General features: G+C 34.8%; 1 long non-coding RNA gene across 1 annotated transcript in view; it reads left to right on the forward strand.

The window, feature by feature from the left end:
- The window catches only part of LOC148110773 (uncharacterized), a 522,247-nt gene extending 514,652 nt beyond the window's left edge, over nucleotides 1-7,595 (forward strand). The window contains exon 3 of the long non-coding RNA XR_015724337.1: nucleotides 1,966-7,595. This is a non-coding gene — a long non-coding RNA (uncharacterized LOC148110773). The remainder of the gene's footprint in view (nucleotides 1-1,965) is intronic.
- The last annotated feature ends 6,559 nt before the right edge of the window (nucleotides 7,596-14,154 follow it).

Raw genomic sequence — 14,154 nt, forward strand, 5'->3', positions numbered from 1 at the left:
GATATGGTGAGACTCACGAGCAAGCCATGTTCTAAAAATCAATGGAAAAGAGTTTCAAATGAGAGGCAGAAGAGCAGAGTGGATAAGAACATGAACCCTAGTGATAAACTGCCTAGATTTAGGAGTTGTCTCCATTACAGTTTACTAGCAGTGTGATCTTGGGTGAGACAACATAGCAAATGATTTTCTCTTTCTGAGTCACATTTTCCTCAGCTATAAAACTGGGGTAATAATGGTTGGCACCTCTTACAACTTTTAAGAATTAGTAAAATGAAGCACAATGCCTGATACATGGTAAGCTGCCAACAAGTGTTTCTCAATATTATTATTAGGAACAGCTGGTTATTCATTCCAATATTTACAGCAGGCAAGCAAGAGAAGCCTCCATCTGATTTGACATGCAAGTGGAGAAGGGTGCTTATTTTATTATACTTTTTCTCATTGACAAAACTCATAGTTTAAACTGAAATTTAAAATGTTTAAATTTAAATCTGGGGTTTAAATTGTACAGGCAAAAATAATAAGGTAGGCTAAGCTTGTTTGATTACTTCGCTGCCTTATAAAGGTGATTGTAACTATACAACTATAAACATGGTCTAGGACTTATTTTCTTCCATCAAGGTTTATATGAAAAAGAGGAGAGGGGACAGTTGTATTGCTAGCACCATGCAGATGGAAAATAGAGAAGTGAGCTTATTATCTCTAGACAACATTTAATAACTTTGATGAAGATTGCCTTTGATGTACATAGATTACCCTCAAGGAGTTAAAGTTTAATACAATTCAGAAAATATAAAATATGTGCTCTGTGATGGTAATGAGATATAACCATCTTCTACAAACCTGATAAGACAGCATTCTAAAACCAGCAGTACTTATCTGTGTATTCTGTGTACCAGAATTTTGAAGACAAGAGTAAATTGGAGTTCTTCAGGTCCAGATAGCTATATGAAATCATACCATTCATTCAGGACTTCTCAAATTAACAAAAAGATTAATGGAATGGATAAATCAACTGTAAAGAATGAGAACAGTATATGATTACATAACATGGTAATTATCTGACAAGTTATAAATAGTATACGTGGGGTTCTTATATTTATTTCTAATTTCCTCTTCATGTGTAGGTAAAAATGTGCCATCTGTTCTCATCAGAAAATCTTCATTTCTCTTCGGGGGTTTTGGTGATGCTTTCCCCCCCCCCCCCCTGTAACCCATAGTGTTCTGCAGTAAAACAGTGCTTTTGTTGTTTAGTGATTTAAGAGCACTGGCTTTGGTGTTAGACATGTTCCTAGTACTGACTCTTTCCTTAATAGTTTGGTGATCTTGGGCAAGTCACCAAACCACTGTAAGCCTTGGTGTCTGCAGGATGGGATAATAGAATGGGATTAAGTGTTTGAAGACTGAATGAAATGATGCCTGCAAATTGCCTACAACAATGTCTGAGATATTATAAAGCCTTTATTATTAGTATTATCATCACCATCTTACTTGTTTTCCGAAATACAGAGCATCATTAATCTCTACATCAGTACATGCTCAAAGTTCAGATTTTTATATAACAATGTCTTAATTCTATTAATAAGAGTTCCTCTAAAGCTTTCTCAAAATGCCCAATGCCAATTACTTATTATTTACCAATAAATTCATCCTAAGTTAAGGCCTAGCTTTTTGTCTCTCTCTTGTGATCTTTTTTTGTGTTTCCTCTTTGCTGGTTTCCTTAGTGCTTTGGTCCTCTGGAGTGGTTCCCCATAGACTATCTTCTGGATGGAAAGAATAACTGTACCTGTTCTTAAAGTGAGCACTCTCATGTTGAAGAGTCATGGGTATCTTTATATCCCTTGTGTTTCAACACCACAGTTTTACTGTTTAATCATTTCATAATTATAACAAAATAATCTGCATGTAAAATATACTTCTTTGTTTTTCTTCATTTTAAGATTTTAATTTTTTTTTTTTTTCCAGAAACAAGCCAGAAGGAGGAAGATGCAGAATCAAGGAGAGGAGCTCACAGTGAGTAGAAAGCAGTGTTTTCTTTCTTTGTCATCTGTAAGTGGCAATATTGTTTTAAGGAGACAGTGGGCTTTTCTTTTTTTATTCTGGATTTTTCTGGCAACGAAACTGCTTTAGACTCTCTTGGGAGAGAGGGCTATTTTATAAGGATGACGCTTTAACTGTAGCAAAGGAATGACTAGAGTCTTGCTCTAGACGTGATTGATGATAGTCCTTCAAGGAGGAACCCAAATTATCAATGAGAAAGACAAAAGGTGTGACTTTTCTCTAGCTGCTATAGCTAATTCAGCAAATTACTTGATAGGATGCGTTGTTGTAAGTTGTTGACTCACATGTATAAGAAAGTTTAAGAGTTTTGGCTGTTTCAACGTAAAGTAAGTAAAATGGACATGTGAAAATTGTAAAACTAAAGAAGGTTTTTTTAAGATTTTAAGATTAGGAGATGGAGGTTAAATTGAAGGTTGAACGGTTAACTTGTTTAATAAACTGATTTCTTTATGTGGACATAGGTTGGGTTTCACCTATTACAGATATTGCTTCTTTAATAACATCAAGTTATTTCTTATATGTCCCTTGGACAGTATTTAATATGGGCACTGAAAAAAATTTTAGTCAAATATAACTTTTTATAGGTGGTTCTTTTAAAAATATACTTTCTTCCATGAAAGTTTTCTCATTTATTGATTCTTCATTGTCATGAAAACGGGTTATTGCAAACAGAAATACACCTCAATAATTTATACAAGCAACATACTTCACTTGATTACATATTTATTTAATAATAGTTTTTTATCTTTTGATGTCATAGTGCTATATACTAGTAATCCAAGGCCAGCTATTAATAAATTCATTTTCATGTCTATGAAACAGTAATCACTTGACCCTGTCATCTATTAATTGTTAATTAATATAAATACACCTCATTCTTGCCCTTTTTCATAGTCAATGTGTAATGTTTTGCAAAGGAGATAATGTCTTGAACAAATTGCATTGTCTCAACATAAGCTACCTGGAAAAAAATTGTCAGGAAGATTAATCAATAAAAGCAATGTAAGATTTTTGCATCTTACACATGTCTTAGTTTTATGTATAGTTTTATACTACAAGGGTATGTTCACATACATATTGCCTTAAAACTGTAATTAGAATATTAATAGGACATATATTTGTTAATATTTTCATACTTCATATCATGTTCCAGATACTAGTCTTTACGAATATTTTTAAATATTTGTTAAAATACAAATATTAACTCTTTTAATCAAAAGAATAACCCTAAGAGGCAGTAAGTGTTAATTTATAGGTGAGGAGACTGAGATATATAGAGGAGAAATAATCGTTTGAGTCATCTGCCTTGTAAGTAGTAGACCCAGGAAGCAAATCCTGTCAGTTTGGCTGTAGACTCTGTATTCTTTACCACTGTGCTATATTGCTACTATATTATACTAGACTGACACAAAGTTTTGGAAAATAGACTAGAAGGCTGGTGTTGCAGTCAGGTGTTTCTTTGTCGAGATACTTGTTGCCAGCTCTCTGAATTGATGGGAAAAATAGGGTTTAAATCTCTCAAAACTATTGTCAAAACACTGGAGGCTAATGTTCCACAGAAAAAGAGAGGCTGAATTTGCGACTTCCGCATTCCTTAATGAGCCAGTAGGGCACTTCCGCCAATTTCAGTAGTACATAATTCTGACTTTCTGAAATGAAATGTTTTTCCTGTGTTCCATTGGATTGTTCTGAATTCACATTAGGGCCTTGTGTTATTATGAGAAAAACCTAAAGCTGAAGATGTCTCACACACTGATGCACTTTGTGCTTGAAGTCTCCCAACTAATGATATGTTACTTTTTATTGTCAGAGTCAGTGATATCCACTGATGGTCCTCTTTGCTTCACAAACTGTATAATGCCCTTCTAGACTCTGCAGCAAGGTCCTTCTCGGGACTTCTACACGGGCCAAATCTTACCTTCCTAATGACCTTGCGTGCAGACTTCTGCTGAGTGATTGAAAGATGCCTTTAAAAACAGATTATTAATTAAGGGTAGTAGCTTTTTTTTTTTTTTTTAGCATTTATATGTGGTAATTCCTTAAACTAAAAGATCAGATGTTGCTACGGAGGGAGATAATATGCCAAAGTGTGGAACAGTGATTATCAAAATTTTCAGTGAATCAGAATCACTAGGAGAATTTGTTAAAATTTAGATCGCTGGTTTCCCCAAAATAAGTTCTAACAAGTTGTCAGGGGCTGCTGATGCTGCGTGTTTGGGGAACAGGGTATAGAGAGCTCCTGATCTACAGCTTCGTATATTATCAGGACATAAAATTGGGCCTGCACCTCTCGCTTACTGTTTTCTCGTAATTCAAGAGAATTCATAATTGCATAGCATTGCATTTCTGTTTTATGGTAGCATAGGCAAAATTCAAACTTCTCCAAATATGAGTTCTTATCTGCTACTTAGCTATCATTTTTAGGCACAGAGGTTTATTAAAAAGAAAAGAAAATTAAGCTTTTGGGTGTGGGTAGAAGTGAGTCAGAGGTGAAATGGTGGATAATGATACGTCTTGCAGGTCTTTACAAGTTCACTGAATTAAAATGTGTTCAATAAGTAGGAGGTTTACAGGAAGTGGAGAAGGTGACTTCTCAAGATTGCTTCATTAATATAATTTCCTGGAAGAGATGGTAGAGTAAAAGCTAGCAAATATATGTATGTGTGGATTTCCAAAAAAATGGAGCAAAATAAAGTAAGGGTGATGATAATAGATAAAAATCATACTTTTTTTTTGTAAAAGGATTTTGCCATATTTTCTAAATTGAGGAGTAGCTCAGAAGGTAAAGGACTTAGTTTGCCTTCTATTATCTTCAGGAGATATTTTTATCAAATTTTGTCAGATTTGGATTCATATTATTTATTCAATGAATAATTTTGAACATCCACTCTTTCGGAAACTTGGTAGAATCTGGGCCAATATGTTTATGATCTTTGGAACCAAACTCTTGTATATCACGTACCTGGAAAAGTGTGTGTACCATGGAATCTACTCAATAAGTATTTTTTGAGTGAATTAATGTCTAAATGAATAGAACCAGTCATTAAAAGAAATACCTGGCCAATTTCCTAAAGGCAGCATATTAAAGCGAAATAGTCCTAAAATACATTATTTCTTTTCTTGGGTGCAAACATACCGGAGCAGCATGCCGGATAAATAACCTCATCGCTTGCACATTTTACATAATTAGGTCATTCCAGGAAGATGGCTCAGATACCTCACTCTGTCGTGTCCACATGAATTCACATCGTTCTGATGGGCTCTGCCCAAACATAAGCTCCATTCCTGTTCTGGGTCAGGGCAGTTGCTTATGCATCATTTCAGATTGGAAGCTAAGTTTTTCCAAATGTCAACACACTTTACCATCTTTACAATCACCAGCAATTTGCATTTATTCAGTAGCCTCACAGCTTGAGTACCAGGTAAAATTATTCTTTGGGAACCTATTTTCCAAGGAAGATCTATCCACCTCATATTTAAGGCAGCTACAGAAAATTGGCAAATATAACTGGACAAACATTGCAGTCTGTCTTTCAACATGCTTCTCACCTGGGGATCGAAGACATTGTCATTTTTGTTGATAAGTGAGTCTTTCAAAATGACTGTCTACCGCAAGTTAATTGCAAACATATGGAGAGTTGACATTGATTGAAGCCGGTGCGTGTATGTCTTCCTAAATCCAATTCTTAAAATGGAGGGCCCCCTGCCAAGATTATTAGAAGAAAGTTCTAGGATCTAGTTTCTAGAAAACTTTACAGAACATGGCCATATAATTCAATTAATGTCTCCTGAATTATGCTAGCTTAGACATTTGACTCATAATTGTATAAATGTTGGAAAGCTACATTATAACAGTTTGCTCTCAGGCAGAAAGTTATTAAATAAGACATTAGCAGCTTAAAAAATGAACATCTCAGTTTCCCAAAGTGTTCGGTTTTATAGAAGAAGTTAGGCATTGCAAGTCTTTGTATCACTGAAAGTCATACAATAATAATACATGAGAATCCTCTTTAAGACATCTTTTCAAAAGTTTTAAGAAATGTTCTAAGAATGGAATTTCAGTTATATTCTTGTTTTTATGTCCATTGAAAAGAACTGGATTCTTTTTTATTTCTTTGATTTGATAGAGTTTATTGGTCAGTGTGGCAAGGGCCATGTACTTCTGCCTCAACTCAAGATCCTATTTGATTAGATTCAGAATAGGCAGACCTCATAGCCAAATTGGTTTATGATTATACTCTATTTGTTCACCCCATTTAGTCCTAAGGGAAGTGTAAATTTTAGATAAAAAGCAAGGAAATGACTACTGGTGTTGTATGTCCCTCTGTTCCTAAGGTCCATCATAGCTGTTGTCTTTATCAGACTGGTTACTCCAGTTCTAACAGAGGAAAGATAACCATGGTACCACAATAATCATGCCATGGAGAGTCTTTTCTCTACCCTCTCAACTGTCACACGCACTTTAAGGACAATGGGGACATCAATTTTATAAAACTTTTACAAAATGGACATAGTTATTTGGTACAGATTGCTTCTTTCTTATCTTCTCCTCCCTTGGATTTTGATATACCAAATGGTTTAAAAGAATAAAGATAACTACATAGACGATCATGCATTCTGTAAGGCAGAATGTATAGTCTAGAAAATGAATAGTCAGTTTCACTTTTCCAGAAAGAATAGCATACAAGATGACCTTTAACCATTTTGAAAGTGAATTAACAAAAGAGGATAATTCATTAAGTTATTTGCATATTTTGCATAAACTGAAAAAAGGAATGAACGCTCCTTACATAACGTCCAACCTAAGAGAATATACGTTTTGTTCCTAAAAGCAGATACTGCTATGGGTTTAACCTTGTCACATCCTCATATTTCTAAGAGATCTGCAATCATCAGTCTTTACTATTTATTTTACTACATTGATTGTTTTACAAATTTGTGTATGCTAAAATTTATTGTAATTAGATGCAGAGTTTTAACTGGAAATATTAATCTCATTTCAAACATTGCCCCAATAGATCACACAGGTTTTTTTTTTTTTATCAACTTCTCTGATCTCAAAGATCTTTTGCCTTTAGTTGATGTAACTACTTAAGTTTTATTAGTGTCCATACCTAGTGAATGTTCTAAGTCAAATTCTTTATTGATTTTAATATAGGCTTATTGATGATTATAATTGATGATTCCTATATAGACTTACTATCTAGTTATTATATTGTACAAATATAAAATAATGTTTGGTCTATTTGTCTGTATCTATCTCATCTATTTATTACCTATTTAACTAAAATACACAGGACTAGACTATTAGACTGTGTTATAATTAGCCTTTCCCTTGTACTTACTATGATCAATTCTTAGGATGACTATTTTGACTCCACGGAAATTAATCAGTTTTTCTGCCTCCCAATACATAGTATAGATGTTACACTTGTTTCTAGAGCCCCATTGACTTTATGGGTTGAGATAGAAGGAAGAAGCTTTAAAAATATGTTTATTATTACTCTCTGAGAAGCTGCCTTGAGGGAGACACACACACACACACACACACAGACACACACACACCCACCCCCACCCACCCACCCCCACCCACCCACACACAGACTTGAGACTAGAAGACTGTAGGGAACAGGAAGGATCATCTACTTGCATTTTAGATAAAACCGTCTCTAAACTATCTTTAAGCCATGGTTGTCTCGTAGACTTTAAAACTGACACTAGATGAAAACCTACTTTTAGTGTTAGATCTGTTCACTTTATAAATTGATAAAGTAGCATCCAAAAAAACTGTTTCAAGCTCATGGAAGAAATTGCAACATATATCAATTTTTATCTGATATCCAGAAGGTAGCTGGGTTCCCTACCCATGAGTTAAGCACGGAGGAATTTCAGAATGTTGGGTGGCACATGATTCACAACTCTTTAAAAAGGTACAGAACAAGACTTTGATTTCACTCGATTTGTTTTCACTGTTTCTAAAGTGAATACATGAATAGTAATGCTTCTCCGTAAAAGGAATATAAGCTTGCATAAAAGCCAGGGCATTTGAGCTGGACAGCCCCATGGGCAATTTCTTGTAATAAATACATCTATATATCTATCTGTGAAATACATGGCATTTCCTAGCAACTACAAATGTCAGAATAATACTGCTATCAGTTTGGGCTCACTGTGAAAAATCTGAAATGAAGAAATATTCAATGTCACATTTCAGTTGATCTTTACTAAAATATTCCCTTTCCTTTTTAACCTATATTAAGAGATACATGGATGATTATCAAGATAAGAATCCTCCCTCAGAAGTCATATAAAGAAATGAGTTGGAAAGCTGCTATTCTTGTAGTCACCTTATTGCCAGAAGTCTTACTGAGATGGTGTTTGAGGACATGATGTATTCCTCTTGTGAGGACTAAAAATGATCTGGCAGCCTGGCTTTCACCTAATGGGGACAATGGGGGCCATGCCTTTAAACATTAATATATTATCAATGCTCAATGATAGTAGCATCTCCTGTGCTGAAAAAAATTAGAAAAATGGAACTATCCAAAATTGTTTTTCCTATGATTAAGCAGAACTTTGTACCCCCCCAAGTCCATTCCAGTAAACATTAATATCATGCCCTCATTGGGTTTAAAGCCTATGTTCTGACTAGATTCATTATTTCATAACTGACATTATTGGCTAGTAGTCAGATAAAATGCTTGAGAACTTTTAAGAAGATTAGAAAAAAATGAGCAATTACATAGTAACAGATCTGTTATAAGAATAGTGACAATAAAAGAGCAGAGCCTATTTTTCATTGGGAAATTATTCTAATCTTCAGTTTGAACTTTGGGCCTAAATTTTGAAATGACTCTTCTTGATATATATATACATACATACCCTGGACATCTCCACTTTTTGAGTTTTGAATGTAAATACCTAAACAAAACAACCTATACCATGGAGAATCATGCAGGTACAGAGGGATGAATGATTTCAGGTACATTGTGCCACAAAACTCTATTGACTATATTTCCTCATACAGGGAATTAAATTTGAAAGAGGTGAAGACTAATGGTGAAAGCTGGAGAAAGCTATGAAAAATTGTTCTGTGTTTTCAATTTCATCTCGTTCTCTACTCTTGGACTATAAAGTGATTTATCCATGTGTAAGAAAAAAAAAAGCCCTCAGATTCACATTTATTGATGCTCGGTTGAATTTTAGGTGCTGCTTTTTCAAATTCCAACCACCAAAAGCAGACCAGGACTTTACCAAAATCAAATACAGCAAATATTTGAGATTCAAAGTTATTTTACACATAAAATTAAATTATTTTATTAATCATATTACCTATAGAGTATTAAAAATATAGTATTTCATTTTTAAAGCGAAACTCCAAATCGTTTTTACTTGAAACACTTTTAGCAACTTTCAAATACGCAATATAGTATTATTAACTATAGTCATCAATGCAGGTAAGTAGTTAAATAGTGGGGACACTTCTAAAAAAATGTTCTGTGTTCGACACTGTTGTGGTAGGGGCACATCATTTATATGCTCATGATACGTTCCTCTTGATTTGCTTCTGCTGTAGTTATGTAATAAGAAATCATGGGGGAGGGTTCAGATTGCCATCACAATTTGCAATAACGAAGCAGATGTGTTGAATGACATTGCTTGACATTGGTGTTTAAGTCACTGTTTATCAGTGGAAGACACAAGGTGTAGCCAGGTATGGTAAACATTAATTGCTCTCAGGGGAAAAAAATAACTGTCAGTGAAGTTGAAAGGAACAGTGGGAACTCAGAAAGGACAAAGATTGTCTGGCAGTAATGTAGAATAAAATAGAGAATAACAAAAGCAAAGCCAAAGTGGACAGCTGTTACATATAGGTGGATACATCTACATTTATAATTTTCTCTAGTCCCCCATGAGGAGAATGGTTTCATTTACATTTATGAAATCCAGCTATAAAATGACTCTGATTAGAAAGCATTTTCTAAGAGAATGCAAAAGCCTTGAAATGATTCTTATCAGTTGCATTCTTTTTGAACAAGATTCCAAATATCAAATACCACTGTGATGCTTCAATGATGGCATACAATTATATTTAAGCCTCAAGGCATAAGGGAAGTGCTGAACGGTTTAATCAAGTAGAGAGTATTAGAGCATGTTTCTCAGCAATGTCTCCCTTTAAAATCTTTGCTGCTTGCACAGATCCCTACTGTGGTGTTTATCTGACTCTTCTCCATCTCTGAAAAACCCAGTGATTTTCCCAGAATGATCTTATTTAGGCTGACACTCTTTGGAGGCTGATTCTGCTCTCAGCAGGATGTTGTCAGGAGTGTCTACACAAGTGAGCCTATTGTGACCTTCTCTGGGAAGTTTATTTTAGATTAACTTTACTTTCTTGATTAAAATAATTTATATTTTCAGTTTCTTAGCCTCTGCTACTCAGCAGCCTACCAACTCTAGAAGATGGTAGCCATACTCTCTTCTCTCAAGTTCTCAGGCAAACATAGGGACCTGGAAAAAAAATCATTTCTATTTAATGATAATTTTTTATATAAGTGGTGTATTTGTGATACCCTTCTCATTAATGGAGAAATTTTTGAAGGTTTAAACACTTTTAGGATCAATATAATAATTCAGGTTAGTTTTGGTATACTAAAATATTTAAAGGTTTTATGAAAAACGTACGTGATTGGGACTAAAACGACTTGGATAGTCATGTATTTGCTGAGCAACAGTTCTAATTTGAACTTTACTCAGCATTTGATTGAATATGTCTATGGATATTGTGGGATTAGGATACAGTACTATGTATTTACTAAACTTTTTAAGATATTTACAAGTTTTTACCACGTGTATATCATCATAATAAAGGCAATAAAGAGAACAAAAAATAAAATAACTTTTAAGGAAGGCAACATTTGAAATTATGTGGTTGTTTTGACACTTTACCCCATGCAATTTTATGGGAATCAGCATGCAGCCTGTAATTACATACCCTTAAAATCAAGTATAACAAGAAATAATTGCCACACAAGGTCATTTCTTATCATGAAGAAGGTTGAGCGAAAAATAACATATTACTTCTGAAGTTTATAAGGAGTAGTCAAAAAACAGGATCCAAAAACATATAGGAAACACAATAAATTAATTAGCAGTTGCCAAAAAGTGGTGTGAATTTTATTCAGATTTATTTTTCTTTGTTTCATAATGAAGTATTATCAAGTAACTAATCAGGCATCAAACTGCTTTTAGTAATTACCACCTTGATAATTTCTGTGTAATGCTAGTGGGTCAGCTAATTCTAGGTCATAGTAATCTTAGCAGTGGATTATGGTCTGTTGTTATTATTTCATTTACTCAAGACTATAAATGGTTGATTTAGTGTAATAAAAAATGATGTGCACCGAGAAAGGACCATGGTGAAGGCATCAGGTTGTACTTTGTTACCTGGAGTATTCCCAGATACACAGCCTAGTAGAAATACCCGTTTCCTTCTTGATTTTTCAAAAAATATGACTTTGGCAGAGAAGTGAAATTAGAAGACTAAGACAGTCTCTACAGCCTCAATTCTAGTCTCTACTTTGGCCAGAATTACATTTTATTTTAAAAATGGGAACATTAGAGGAAGTTTGAAAATATAAATAGATTAAGGTGAGAATAGCTTTTCAAACTTCTACTTCCCTTCAGCCAGATCAGTCCTCTGCTAGCTTGATTATAACTTCCAGTTTTCCCTCCTAACTTGTATTTGTTGCATATATAATATAAAAAAGAAAGGATATTTTAAAAGTTGAATAAATTATTAAAGCTTTCTCTCCCTTAACAAGTTAAGTCTTTGCTGATTCCCCTGTGAACCTTAACATTTCCAAATGTCGTATTATATAATTCTCTTTATTTTCATTTTTAGACCTCACGATCTAAAACGTAGGGTGTTTCTGACCTTTACAAATAACTGAATTGATGTAGCTATTGCCTTCACTCTATCACCTCGATCTAGTCATTTTCTCCTGTCTCAGCAGCTACAAGTTTTATCCTGGATTGTGCAATCTGTTACCACAAATATACCAATGACATTACAGATCTTTGTTTCTGGTTATCCTATTATCTGTCTTATGTATTGTTGTCCCAGATTTCTATAATAACTTTCTCTGCACCTTTGTTCCTCTCTTCAGAACCATAAGTTGATTCCCGAAATGGTTCCATCTAATAAAAGCTTTGATTCTTTTCAGAATTGCCTTTAACCCCTGGGCTTATATATAGATAGTTCCTTTAAACAATTAATTTTGTTAGGATTAGGTTGCAAAGGAATACTTGGCGAGACCTAAGTGGTCTTTCAAGTCATAAGGATAAAGCTATTTGCAAAATAGACCTCTTTCCTGATCAAAAGCGTTGTTTATCAGTAGGACTCATTCTGCCACCTGTGGGCCATTACTCATTATTTTTCTAATTACAACTTCACTGTAGGCTGTTCAACCTTAGTCTATAACCCCATCTTTTCTTTCATTTGAACTTTTATCATAGTCTTTTGTTCTTTAAGTCGTGTCCACGCTTTTTCCCCTTTGAAGTATAATGAAACCAGCTGTCCTAAACCATCTTAAGTTCTCTTGCATCTTTAGGTCTCTTAATGCTACTTAAATTATATTTCCTAGTATTTACTCATACATGTTTACATATTAGTTGATATTTTATTTTAATGTCCCTGAAGTCGGAAAGAGGGAAGTGAGCCAATGAAAAGGGACTTACATATTTGTGATATTGTGATTTATAATAAGAAATAGGTATTTGGTCTTTGTCCCAGTAAATGGCACAGAGCTCCTAAAACCACTGGGATTTCCAGTAATGTGAGTAATAAAGGTGTTTTTTGATATGTTAAGGAGGTGACTTTTGGATCCCATCTAAGCATGGGGACTGCTTGCCAGGTGTGATAAGAGGGTTGGAACTGAAAGTCCCAACCCTAGACCTGCTGGGAGGCGTGAGGGGCTGGAGATGGCCCAGGCGTGAGTTCGGTCCCCAATGGCCACGATTTAATCAATCATGCCTATGCAAGGAAACCTCCATAAGAAACCCAACAGGACTGGTTTGGAGAGTTTCCAGGTTGGTGAATATGTGGAGATTCTGGGAGTGTGGTGCCCTTGGAGAGAGCATAGAAGCTGCATGCCCTTTCCCTATAACTTGCTCTATGCATTTCTTCCATCTGGCTGTTTCTAAGTTATATCCTTGTACAACAAACAGATTATCTGGAAAGTAAAATGTTGTTCTGAGTTCTTTAATCCACTTTAGCAAATCAATTGAATCTAAGTTGGGGGTCTTTGGAACCTCTGCTCCATTGGAACCTCTGCTCCATAGCTGATTGGTCATAAGTGCAGGTGACAACCTGGACTTGCAGTTGGCATCTGAAGTGGCATCTGGAGGGTCCTTCTTGTGGGACTGAGCCCTTAACCCATGGAACCTGATGCTATCTCAGGTAGATGGTGTCAGAATTGAGTTGAATTGTAGGGCACCCTGCTGGTGTCCAAAAATTGACTGATGGTGTGGGAAAACCCTTTCTCCTCTGACACACATGCTGGAATTGGTGATCAGAATAGTTAGTTGGTTATGAGAAGAGCCATCAGAGTCAGCATCAGAATATTTATGATCTAACTCCCTAGATCTTCAAGACAAATATGTACTTTTATTCCTATTGTTAAACAGTAAACCAGTGGTTCTTAAGCTTTTATTCCATATAAAAATCCAGTCTTCCAAATAAGGAGGCCTTATTTAAAATGTAGACTCTGTTTCCTCTCCAGAAATACTGTCTGGGAATTTGCATATTTAACATCACTGCAAGTACCATAGGTTGAGGCCACCCTTAGACTCATTCAAGGATGCTTGGTGTCTATTGGAGGAAATGAGGTTCAAAAAGGAAAGCAACAACTTTAAGTTCAATGTACATAAGGTGTTCAAATGAACATGAACATATTGTTTAATATGTATATGTGTATGAATACATTTTGACTGCTCATTTTGGTGCATGCTCAGTCAGTTTGCCTGCCTCAGTTCCCCTTATAAATTATATTTTCCTTAAAAATAGAGGTTATTATTAAACCCTTTAAAAAAATC

Source organism: Ursus americanus, chromosome 1 (assembly GCF_024610735.1).
Source record: "Ursus americanus isolate L20-20 chromosome 1, mUrsAme1.1.p, whole genome shotgun sequence".
Taxonomy (NCBI): domain Eukaryota; kingdom Metazoa; phylum Chordata; class Mammalia; order Carnivora; family Ursidae; genus Ursus; species Ursus americanus.